Here is a 12,944-nt window from a genome sequence, read left to right on the forward strand (position 1 = left end):
ATAAAACTAGAAAGCAACAGCAAAAAGAAACCTGAAAAATTAACAAATATGTGGAAATTAAACAACAAACTGTTGAACAACCACTGGGTCAAAGAAAAAATAAAAAAGAAATTAGATAATTAGAAATTACAAAAATGAAGTACAACATACTAAAACTTATAGAATGTACCAAAATAGTATTAAGAAGGAAGTTGATAACAATAAATGCCTATATTAAAAAAAGAAAAATCTTAAAGAACCTAAATTTATACTTAAAGGGGCTATAAAAGAAGAATAAACTAAACCCAAGGTTAGTAGAGGAAAGAAATAACAAAGATTAGAGAAGAAATAAATGAAAATGTTGTTATAACGACATTAGAAAAACCTCAGTAAGACTAAAAGTTGGTTTTCTGAAAAGGTAAGCAAAATCGACAAACTCTTAGCTAGATTTAGAAAAAAAGACAAAAGGCTCAAATAAATGATATCAAATAATATCAAAAATGAAATAAAATACTACTAATGCCACAGAAAGGAAAAGGATCATAAGACACAACTACGAAAAATTATACACCAGTAAACTATAACCTAAAATAAATGGATAAATTCCTAGAAATATACAATCTATCAACATTAAATAATACAGAGCTAGAATGTTTATAAAAGGCTTATAATTTGTATAAACATTGATTCATTAATTTAAAAGTTCCTAACAAAGAAAAGCTTAGGACCAGACGGTTTCATGGGTGAATTCTACCAAATATTTAAATACGAATTAACGTTATTATTTCTCAAGCTCTTCATAAAAAATTGAAGAGAAGAAGGCTGTTAAATTGTTCCTTTTACAGACAATATGATCTGATTTGTAGAAAACCCTAAAGACTCCACCAAAAAGCTGTTAGAACTAACAAACACATTCAGTAAAGTTGTAGGACACAAAAATAACATGTAAAAATCCATTGCATTTCTATAAACTAACAACAAAATCTCTGAAAAAATATTAGGAAAACAATCCCATTTGCAATAGCACCAAAAATAATAAATACTTACAAATGAACTTCACTAAGAAGGAAAAAGACTCTTATACTGAAAACAATAATAACGGATAAAAGAAATTAAAGCCTCAAATAATAGAAAGATATCCCATGTTTATGAATTGGAAGACTTAATCTTGTTAAAAATCTTTGCTATTCAAAGTGGTCTACAGATTCAGTGCAATCCTTGTCAAAATGTCAATGGCATTTTGGATTAAAATGGAAAAAACAACTGTAAGATTTAGGGAAATCCACAAAACACCAAGAACAACCAAATCAATCTTGAGAAAGAACAAAGCTGGAAACATCATACTTCCTGATTAAAATATTTCAGAAAACTACAGTAATTAAAACAGTATGGTGTTGCTATAAAGACAGATATATAGGCCAATGAAACAGAATAGACAGCCCAGAAATAAATCCATACATATACGGTCAGCTGATCTTCAATAAGGATGCTAAGATAAATGATGGAAAAATGATAGTCTCTTCAACAATTGGTGTAGGAAAACTGGAAATCCACTTATAAAAGAATAAAATTTGACCCTTATCCTGCATCAAACAGAAGAACAACCCTAAAATAAAGACTTAAATGAAAGACCTGAAAACACAAAATTCCTAGAAGAAAATGTTGGGTGAAATCTTCATTATATTGGTCTTGGTAATGATTTCTTGGGTATGACACCAAAAGCACAGGCAACAAAAACAAAAATAAAGTGGAAGTACATCAAACTAAAAATCTTCTGCACTGCAAAGAAAAAAATATAGCATGAAAAGATAAATCATAACATCGGAAAAAATATTTGCAAACCACATATCTAATAAGGGGTTAATCTACAAAATATATAAGTAGCTCAAGCAAATCTATAGAAACAGATAAATAACTTGATTTAAAATTACACAAATGAATCGGTATTTGTCCAAAGAAGACATATAATTGGCTAATAGATATTTGAAAAAATGCTCAACATCACTAATCATCAAGAAAATGCAAATCAAAACTATAAATAGATAGAGGGATATATTAACATATGGATTAGAGGCCCAAGAATTAGCCCTCCAGTACCCACTAATGCTGGAGCCAGCATAAGCTATTCTTGTACCACTGGGGCCAAAAGTCTGGCTCAGTTAGGTCCAAGTCCTCAATAAAAGCTTGCTACAACTTCAACTAACAACTGTACCATAAGCCACCAAGGAAATCACAGATACTACGGGTCCTGTGTACTGCCAAAGAAATCACACAAACATTGCACTACTTATTGGCAAACACCCTATTGACCAATTATATGTCTTCTTTGGAGAAATGTACACCCTATTGACCAATTATATGTCTTCTTTGGAGAAATGTCTATTCATTTGCACATTTAAAAAATCAAGTTATTTGTTTCTATTGAGTTGTATGAGTTATTTATTTTGCATATTAACCCTTTATTAGATATATGGTTTGTAAATGTTTTCTCCTATTTTGTGAGTTATCATTTCATGTTATTAATTGTTTTCTTTACAGTGCAGGCACTCAAAATCAAAGCCAAAATATCCTACTCAACCAACAACATATGTACATCTTCAGGAAAAACTCTTCCCCTACAAATGCAATTTCAAAACATTGAAACAAGTGATGGCTATACCAGATGTGTAGATACCGACAGAAGGACACAAAAAACATGAAAAGCAGGGAAATATGACACCACCAATGAACAGAAAAATTTTAAACAAAATATTAGCAACTAAATTAATAAAAAGAATTGTACACTATGACCAAGTATTGCTTATTCCATGATTGAGGATTGGTTCAATATTTGAAAAAAATAAATAAATGTAATCAACAGTATAAACAGGATAAAAATTACCTGATCACATGATGCAGAAAAGTAATTTGACAACATGTAATACATCACCATGATAAAGAAGGTCAGAAAATTAGAAAGAAGAAACATATCCAAAAAACATAGCTGACATTATACTTAATGACAATGACTGTTCTCCCCACTAAAGTCAGGACAAGGGAAGGATGTACATGTTTTTCTACTTTTATTCATTATAAAGCTGGAAGTTCTCACCACTGCAATAAGGCAAGGAAAAGAATGTAAAAGTATAGGAGCAGAAAGGAAGAAATAGTAAAAGATCCTAGGAAAACTTTGCAGATGTCATAATTGTCTATGTAGAAAATACTAAGAACTCTCAAAAAATAATTCTTAGAACTATAAGTGAGTTAACTAAGCATGCAGAACACAAGATAATCATACAAAAATCAATTATATTTTAATATACCAGAAGTAAATACACAGACACCTAAATTCAAAATGTATTATCATTTGCACAAATGTATTATCAAAATGGAGTTACTATTGCTAAAATACCCCAACTTAGACGTAAATTCAATAAAACACATACCAGACTACAACACATACAGACCATTGTCTCTCGTCATTAGCTTAATTAGCAGAAGACTGAAAATCAGAGTAGCTCACTAGATTGCTAAAAATTTGAAACTAAACAGTAAGCCTATTATTGAGAATTGAAGTTTGTGGGTGTCTCGTGTATCCTTCCAAACATCTGAATTGTAAAGGTTTGTGGTCCAATAATCAATGTAAAACAATGCACAGAAAGATCTGTTTGCGCTCTTTGGCCTGAGGGCTTTGAAAATGGAAAGGAAATCTGGAGCAGAATTATAATTGTAAGCGCAATTCCCACTTGGACTTGCTAGTCTGATCATTTCCTTTGTCTGTGTCAGTGGGAGTTAGTTCATACTTAATAAGTCACATATTAAATCTTCAGTGTTCTTCATTCTTATCTGTAATTATTCCTTTACATTTATTGATTTTTGTAAAAGTATCCACATACTTGCAGGTCTCTTTGAATCCATATAAAGTCTCTGTTTTTTGATGCTATCTTCAAGGTCCTGCCCCAAAGCCCAGCTACACAATGCTTCACAAAGGGCTGTTGGTGAAGCCATAGACATCATAGTCAACTCTAATAGATAATTGATTCAATTTAGGAGCATTGGCAATACTAGATAATTATATTTCTTCTTCTAATACTCATTGGCTATTATAACTCATAAGATATTAGGTTTATCCTTAATATCAGTACTTTAACAGAAAAAGGTATTTTAATACAGATTAAATTGTTTCCTTTTAAGATACCATAGGATAATGTCTTCCTTTGTAGTAAGCAAAGATTTTTCAAAAATCAGGTGTTTTAGTTCATTTTGTCTTGCTATAACAGGATACCTGAGACTGGGTAATTTATAAAGAATAGAAGTTTATTTGACTTATGATTCTGGTGGCTAGAAGTTTCAAGATTGAACAGTTACATCTGGTGAGGGCCTCAAGCTGCTTCCGCTAATAATGGAAAGCAGAAGGGCTGCACATGTGTACAAAGAGATCACATGATTCGAGAGGAAGAAAGACTCTTTTTTTTAAAAAAAACAACAAACTTGCTCTTGTGGTAACTAATCCATTCCCACCAGAGTGAGAACTCATTCACTCCATGGGAGAGTATTAATCTATTCATGAGAGATCCTGCACTATGACCCAAACACCTCCCACTAGACCCCACCTCCTAACACTGATGCATTGGCAATTAAACTTCAACATGAGTTTTGGCAGGGAGATACCACATCCAAACCATAGCATTAGGACAGAAATGTGTTAACTATAAAGATAAGATGTATAATTAGAGCATTTTAAGAAATTTAGTCCATTAAAAACCACCATTAAGTGACTGAAAATTCACATCTGGGAGCACAGTTTCGTATTTTTAATTCATATACACACATATGAGTCAATTTTCAAATGACTCATATACAGAATATGTAAGCCATTTCCATAAAATATCAAGAAGACAAATAACCCAATTAAAAGTGGCACACTGAATAGACATTTCATAAAAGAGAATATTTAAATAATGCAGATACCTCAAATTATTTTACTTTAAAAGTTTGACCTCTTTGACTATTCTTTCATTATGTTTTATTTTCCACAATCCTCTAAGTGCTTTATATATTTTAAATTTAATATAGTAATTTCAGTTGAAGTAAATTTAGTTGTTCTTTATCAAAGTCATTTTTTCTATTTTAGGTCTCTTGCCTTTCCACATATGTTTTAAAATCAGCTTGTGAATTTCTACAAAATTTCCAGTTGGGACATTAGGGAGCATTGACATGTTTATGGCAGTTTATTGGCAACTTATGTACTTCCTTGTTATCTACCATTTCTTTTTGTGTGTGCCACTTATTACCTGTGTCAACTCAGACTTTGTGTCTGTGGGTGAGAATGTCTGCTTTGACCATATTATTTTCCCACAGGGAAAGGAAGCAGAGTAGTCTTGCTAGAACATACTTTTGTCATTCCTAGGAAGAAAGCATAAGGTTAAGATGACAGGATTCTCTCTGCTACTAGTATGTAGGGCAGTACTCATGGACAATTGATGGTTACTTGCATTATCTGAAGCCAGTTTCCAGTCCATTTTTTTCTTAGATATGTACACATCTAACAAGACAAAGTAAAATGGTGTCCTAAGCAGAAATGTCTTATTCTTCTGGCAAAAGAAGCACAATTTCAGTACAATTGAATATGACAAAGTAAAATAAACATGTTCAGAAAGGGGAAGACAGAGTTGTGTAATTGCATCACCAATCCATCAGACTTGATCACCACATCCTGAAAATTTCCCACAGGTGTCCCCTCTTCACTACCATTATACACAGATGAAGTGCCCAATTATACAGTTGGTCAACTTAGTCTTTCATGTTGCTACAAATCTAGCATTGTTTGAATCCACAACAACTTTAGAGGCAATATTTTACATTTCCATATGAGAGATGACATAAAATCTCTCACCTTTAGGGAATTTATAATCTAGAATAAAATACATAATATACATGTTTACCTCAGATATTGTGCAAAATGAGCACCTGAGTGAGAGACAGCAGTGCTATCATAAGAAAACCAAGAAAGAGAAAAGATGATTTGAGGTCTAAAGAGAAGAAATCATGGATATAAATATGGAACGGAAGGTTGTATCAGTGTCCCAGGGAAAGCACAAAAAGTACCTAGAAAATTGTATATATTCAGTAATCAAGATGAAGATACTAAAATGTGAGAGACATTGTCCCCTGACCTCATAAATTTGATAGTTCTTCAGACAATATAGAATAAGCTAAAATATCAGTGATGATGTCAGGTTATAAAATCGCACATTGGGTAAAAAGAAGTTGAACAAAGCTACAGCTCCTTTTGGGTGCTGGATTACACCAGGTACTGGGAAAACAAGGATTTGGAAATCTAACTCCTGAATATTTTGGGAAAGTCTTGTAATACAATGAGCTAAGTGCAACAGGAGACTTGGAGAACATGAAAGTGTAGTTTACAGATGCATAGGATTAATATACCTTGATCTGTCTGGGGAACCATTTCCTACAGAATTTCAACTGAATATAGAGAATAAAAGAGTTTTTTTTTTTAAATGATAAAACACATTAACAAGTGATGGGAAATACTCTAAGTAGAAGAAATAGCAGACAGAGAACATATCTAACAGCTTTTCTGGGAATTATAACAAGTGGACTGGTGAGTAGAGGATAGACTCACATGGTGTTTAGAACAAGGAATTGATAGGATAAAGACTATGAGAAATAATGACTTGGATTTTTAAATGGGAGGCTAGATGGAAGGTGATGCTGATTTCAGAAATAGAGTGAAGGAGTAAAATAAGACAGATGAAGAACACAATTAGAAAATAATTTTAAGATTGTAAATTTACAGTAATCTTGAAAAGCCAAATGGATGTGAGATCAGCAGTTTAATTTTACAAAGATATCTGGACTAGAGATATCGGTGGTATCTATATGCCAATATGTTTAATATTCTTCCACCTAAATCTTGTTGTTGAATCGTGCTGGAAATTTGCATATTCATGCTATAACAAATTTTATATTTATTAAGTTTTTACTCTAAGGCAGATACTATTCTGGGCAATGAGGAGAAGCAGTGAGCAAAACAAATATCCCAGTCTTTTACAGGTTACATTCAGTTGTGAGGAACAGAATAATGAAAGCATAAATAAAATATATCACATAGTGATAACTGTTTTGCAGAAAAATAAAACAGGAATTGGAATCAGCATGAGGTACAGGAGAGTAAATAAAGGAGGTGCTTTTACTGATCAGAGATGATGGGGAATATGTTCTTAGTGGTGTAGAATAGACAAGCTGGTTATTCTAGTATTTTTTGGATAGCTGTCAAAAAGAGGAATAAAATGTAAATTATGTTTGTCTTGATAGTCTATAAGAGAGAGTGGTGGTGAAGATGTGTGTGTTCAGTGGCAAAGAAGTCAGGAGAAGAATGGTGTTATACAGGAAACTTTCTGTCCCCAAAGCACAGAACACCCTGGATGTGCTCTTAAATATTATGCACCAAAGTTTGAAGTGTTGGGAAAGGAAGAAGCTCAATGATACTTCCTTTTCCTAAAAAGTTCTTTCATTTCAAAAAGTTGATTTTAATTCCTTCTTTATATCCAAGCTTAATGTGCACTTTTTCAGGGAACTCTCTGATTGTTATTACTAAAATACACCCTTGTATTAAATCTGATTAAAACACTCCAATCTAAGCCCTCTAAAGCAATTACTAGAGTCATGATTTTTCTCTATCTTTTGAATTTTATGATTTCACCTCAGTCATTAGCTTCATAAAGTAGGAGAGAACATTTTATTTCTGTTGTCCTTTGGCTTACTTTAAAAAATCTCTTGTGCCTATAAGACTTTTTGGTATATAGATATTAGCAATATTTATTGAAACAAATGAAATAAACAGCCTGAACAGAATGGAAGCTAAAAACAAAATGAAGGAGGAAAAGAAGAAAAGAAAGAAAGACAGAAAGAAAGAAAGGCAGACAAGACTGGGGGAAAATATGGAGTGAAAAGAGAAATGGGAAAATAATATCCCTTCCAAACACATTTAATACTAACAGCAAGAAGAATGAAATATGAGGAATTGTAGGAAGAATTTATCAGAAAATTAATAAGGATAATGAGTAAAAAGTAGATAATGCAATATAAAGATCTTGAGTCAATCAATTGCTGCTTTTAAAAACTATCCAAAGTTGTGTTAGTAAGTAATGGTCACTTATTTCACATTGATGGTTTTCTTATAATAGAGATATAATTATTTGTACTTTTGAAAATGAATGATTAATCTAGAGGGTGAAACTTTTCAAGTAACAAGAGAGAGTGCACTCTTACCTGAAGAAGCAAAGAACACACCTAATTTATTCATTTATTTTACCTGCTTGGCTTCTGTGAGCACCAAGGTTTGCAAATATTCCATTAAATTATACTTTTTTTGTGTGTGAAATTTTGAGAAAACGTTTTCAATTCTCCAAAGCTCCTTTTCCTTATTATAAAAATCATGGATGAAGCTAGAAACCATCATTCTGAGCGAACTATTGCAAGAACAGAAAACCAAACACTGCATGTTCTCACTCATAGAGGGGAATTGAACAATGAGAACACCTGGACACAGGGTGTGGAACATCACACACCGGGGTCTGTTGTGGGGTGGGGGGTATTGGGGAGGGATAGCATTAGGAGATATACTTAATGTAAATGACGAGGTAATGGGTGCAGCACACCAACATGGCACATGTATACATATGTAACAAACCTGCACGTTGTGCACATGTACCCTAGAACTTAAAGTATAATATTAAAAAAATGTAAAAAATAAATAAATAAATAAATAAAAATAAAAACTATCTAATTTGAAATGGAGACCGTGGGACTTGCTTTGTAATGAGAATTATTAAATGAAAAGACGTAGTGTGAAGCAGTGAGTCATGCACATACTTCTAGGTTTTTTAAGGCACAAAAAGAAGGCACACACACACACACACATAATCTGAAATGTAACTGCTGATGCTATTTTTCTGAAGTATTTGAAGGATAAATGTAGAAGTGAAGTGTGCACTGTCTAGGAACTGTGAGTTAAAGAGGATCACACCTGTAATCCCAGCACTTTAGGAGGCCGAGGTGGGCGGATCACGAGGTCAGGAGATCGAGACCATCCTGGCTAACACAGTGAAACCCCAACTCTACTAAAAATACAAAAAAAAGTTAGCCGGGCCTAGTGGCAGGTGCCTGTAGTCCCAGCTACTCGGGAGTCTGAGGTGGGAGAATGGCATGAACCCGAGAGGCAGAGCTTGCAGTGAGCCGAGATTGCGCCACTGCACTCCAGCCTGGGCGACAGAGCGAGACTGCGTCTCAAAAAAAAAAGAAAAAAGAAAAAAGAAAAAAGAGGACACTTCTGAACCTTGGAGATTGTCAGTATGTGAAGTGTCCATAAAAGTTTGCTCTTTTAAAGATGAAGCTACAAGGTAAGACGGAAGTTGTCAACTGCACAACAGAGGGTGCAAAGTAAATGGATAAAATTGGGGAAAGGGTAGGTGTGAGAGCAGGTGTCTGTGGACTTGAACAAGTGGATGAAGCAACTGAGTTCTGAATCTGGAGGGTAGAGGCAGTGAGTAGTAGCCAAATATCCTGCGAAGGAGAGTTGGAGTTTTTGGAAAAGTTGGAGATTGGAGTGGAGATAACTACCTAACCTGTTTTCTACACACACACACACACACACACACACACACACACACACACAACTTAGCCATGGTTCCTTCTCTAAAAGGATTTCTTTTGAGTCACTCTTTAAAAGGAAACTTCAGCTTCGCTAAGAAAGACATACTCATGTCCCACATACAAACCAATTACATTATCACAGGCAGGTATGAAGTTGGTGATTTAAAAACAAACTTATCTCACCTGCACAATTTTACATCCTTATGGTGTAGCTGTGATTTTTCTGTCTGAAATCTCCTTCAAGTAATATGGTAGCATCTTAACATCTTAATCTCATGTATATATTACATATTTTGATAAAATGAGGTAATAAGTCTCTTTTCTTCTTTAAATGATGCTCCATAACAGTAACATTATGTATGACACTGGGCCTCATCCATGGTCATTAATATGTTCTTGTTAATACATACAGTATTTCCCCTTTATCCATGGTTTTGCTTTCCAAGGTTTCAGTTACCTGTAGTCAGCCCCAGTCCAAAAGCATTGTATGGGAAATTCCAGAAATAAACAATGTATAGGTTTTTAATTGTGCACCATTCTGACTAGCATGATTGCATTCACACCATCCCTCTCCATCCTGCTGTAGATATGAATCATTCCTTTGTCTAGCATAGCCATGCTGTACACAATACCTGTCTGTTAGTCACTTCATAGCCATCTGGATAATTTGGTTGTCACTGTATTGCAGTGCTTGTATTCAAGTAAACCTTATTTTGCTAGTAATGGCCCCAAAGCATAAGACTCACCATGCTGGAAATTTGGATATGTGAAAAAGAGCCATAAAGTGCTTCCTTTAAGTGAAAAGGTAGAAGTTGTTGACTTGATAAGAAAAGGAAATAAATTATATGTTGAGGTTTCCAAGATCTACAGTGCAATAATATATTTTGGGAGGGAGAGAGAGATTACATACATCATTTACATAACATTGGGGTATATTGTTATTATTGTTCTATTTTATTATTGTTCTTGTTAATCTCTTCTTGTGCCTAATTCATAAATTAAACTTTATTATAGGTATGTTTAGGAAATATTATAATACATATAGGGTTCATTACTATCTGTGGTTTCAGGAATCAACTGGAGGTTTTGGAATGGATCCCCTGCACATAAGGGAGAATACTGTAATCCAAATCTCACAAGCTCTAGTTAAATCCTTCTTTGTCTCTTGCTTCCTTTTTTGAATAGGAGTAACAACTCATTTTCCCTGGGATTTGCTAGACCAGGGCAGGTGCAAACATGGCAGAAACTTTCTTCATACAGGGCACTAGTAATTCTGCAAGTTCTCCACTTTTCTGACTAGGTCTATGACGAGGCTTTATATCCTTTTGAGGCAGTAAAACAATTGCAGCTGTGTGAAACCCTGATCTTAGTTATTGGCCAAATCTGCAAATGACCATGTTTTGCCATAATGGAGTATACAGTCGCTGTACCATTTTCCATCTTTCTAAAATACTTAGGGAGCCATTTGTGTTTTGAATATATCCGTGTTTCTTCCCCACCCCCTCAGGAAGAAATGTACCAGAGGCTCTACTTAGATCCAGAGCTAATTGCAATAAGTATTCCCCATTCCCATCAGACACATTGTCTGTCTGCTTCCTTCCCACTAAAACTCCTTATACTCCTAATCTGTTGTATCACTAACACTACACAGAAAAGAGGAGAGGCCCAGAGATGTTTTTCTCTACTCAAGAGGAAGCTGGACAATTCAGGAGAATTAGAACAAAAATAAATAAATGTTGGTGCAACTCATATGTAGTGACTGTCAGAAGCATTGGCTTCCGTGTCAGGAATGGACTCCTGTCCTGTAGCTAAGATGGAAGACAGAGACATTGGAAGAGACATGTACAATTCTGATTCTCCTTCAGTAATAGAAAAGCAGACTTTTTTTTTTTTCATATTCACATGGACCCAAAAGCTGAGAACAATCTCATGAATACAGAATTGCTACAGATACATGGGTCCTCCTTCCCAGGCAAGTTCTTAATTCTAATTATTGGTTACTCTGGCTATTTATTAACTTATTTCATCTACAAGTATTTATTACTTGCTTGCTATGTGACACCACCCTTGCGAAGTTCTGGTTAAAATAACGTATTTTTCTCCCATATTCTGACTACCCTTCTTTAGGTAAGAAATACATTGAATAAATAATTACTTGTGATGAATGTAACAGTGTAAAATGGAAGGTCAAACAGAAGGTTATAAAAATGAACACAATCTCTCTTGAGTTGGGAGTCGCTGAACCACTCTTATTTCAGTGATGTTTGTACAAGGCCATAAACGCTTCTAGCAGTTTAGTGAAATGAGCCAAGGGGAGGATCCCTGGGAGAACAGCAAATATAAAGGCTCAGACAAAGCAGGTCCTTTTGAGTTAAATGTAAACAATATATTGGATCTGGTATGCTGAGGGTAATATGTTGGATCAGCACAATGTGAGTTAATCTGAGGTTAGATCTTAAATAGCTTGGTAGGCAACTTAAGAAATATTCTCTATATTGAAGTCAATGGGGCTGGGAGTGGTGGCTTATGCCTGTAATCCCAGCAGCACTTTGAGAGGCTGAGGCGAGAGGACTGCTTGAGGCCAGGAGTTCAAGGCTGCAGTGAACTATGATTGTGCAGAGACCCTGTGTCTCAAAAAAAAAAAAAAAAAAAAAAAAAAAAAAAAGAGGAAGAAAGGAAACCAATGGGAGTGTCATAAGAGTGCCTTAAGCAGAACTGGATTGCTGATTCAATTTCCTTACTCGTTAAAGGTCTGTTCAGATTTTCTATTTCTTCATGATTCAGTCTTTTTAGGTTATATGTTTCTAGGAATTTATCAATTTATTTCAAGTTATATAATTTATTGGCCTGTAATTGTGCATAGTAATCCTTTTTTGTTTCTGGGGCATCAGTTGTAATGCTTCTATTTCATTTTTGACTTTTTTAGTTTTTACTCTGGATTTTTTATTTCTTAGTTTAGCCAAGGGTTTGTCAATTTTATTTATGTTTTTGGAATACCAATTGTTAGTTTTATTTTTTTCTATTTTTAAAAATTCTCTATTTTATGTTTGTCTGCTTTAGTCTTTATTTCCCTCCTAATATCTTTGGCCTTAGCTTGTTCTTTTTCTAGTTCATTTAGGTTTAGAATTAGATTGTTTATTTGAAATATCTCTTCTTTTTCTTTCTTTTTTTTTTTAGTCTGTCACCCAGGATGGAGTGCAGTGGTGTAATTGCAGCTCACTGCAGCCTTGAACTCCTGAGTTCAAGTGATCCTCCCACTTCAGCCTCCTGAGTAGATGGGACCATAGATGTGCGCTACCATGCCTGGC

The sequence above is a fragment of the Chlorocebus sabaeus genome, chromosome 11, assembly GCF_047675955.1.
Source record: "Chlorocebus sabaeus isolate Y175 chromosome 11, mChlSab1.0.hap1, whole genome shotgun sequence".
Classification (NCBI taxonomy): domain Eukaryota; kingdom Metazoa; phylum Chordata; class Mammalia; order Primates; family Cercopithecidae; genus Chlorocebus; species Chlorocebus sabaeus.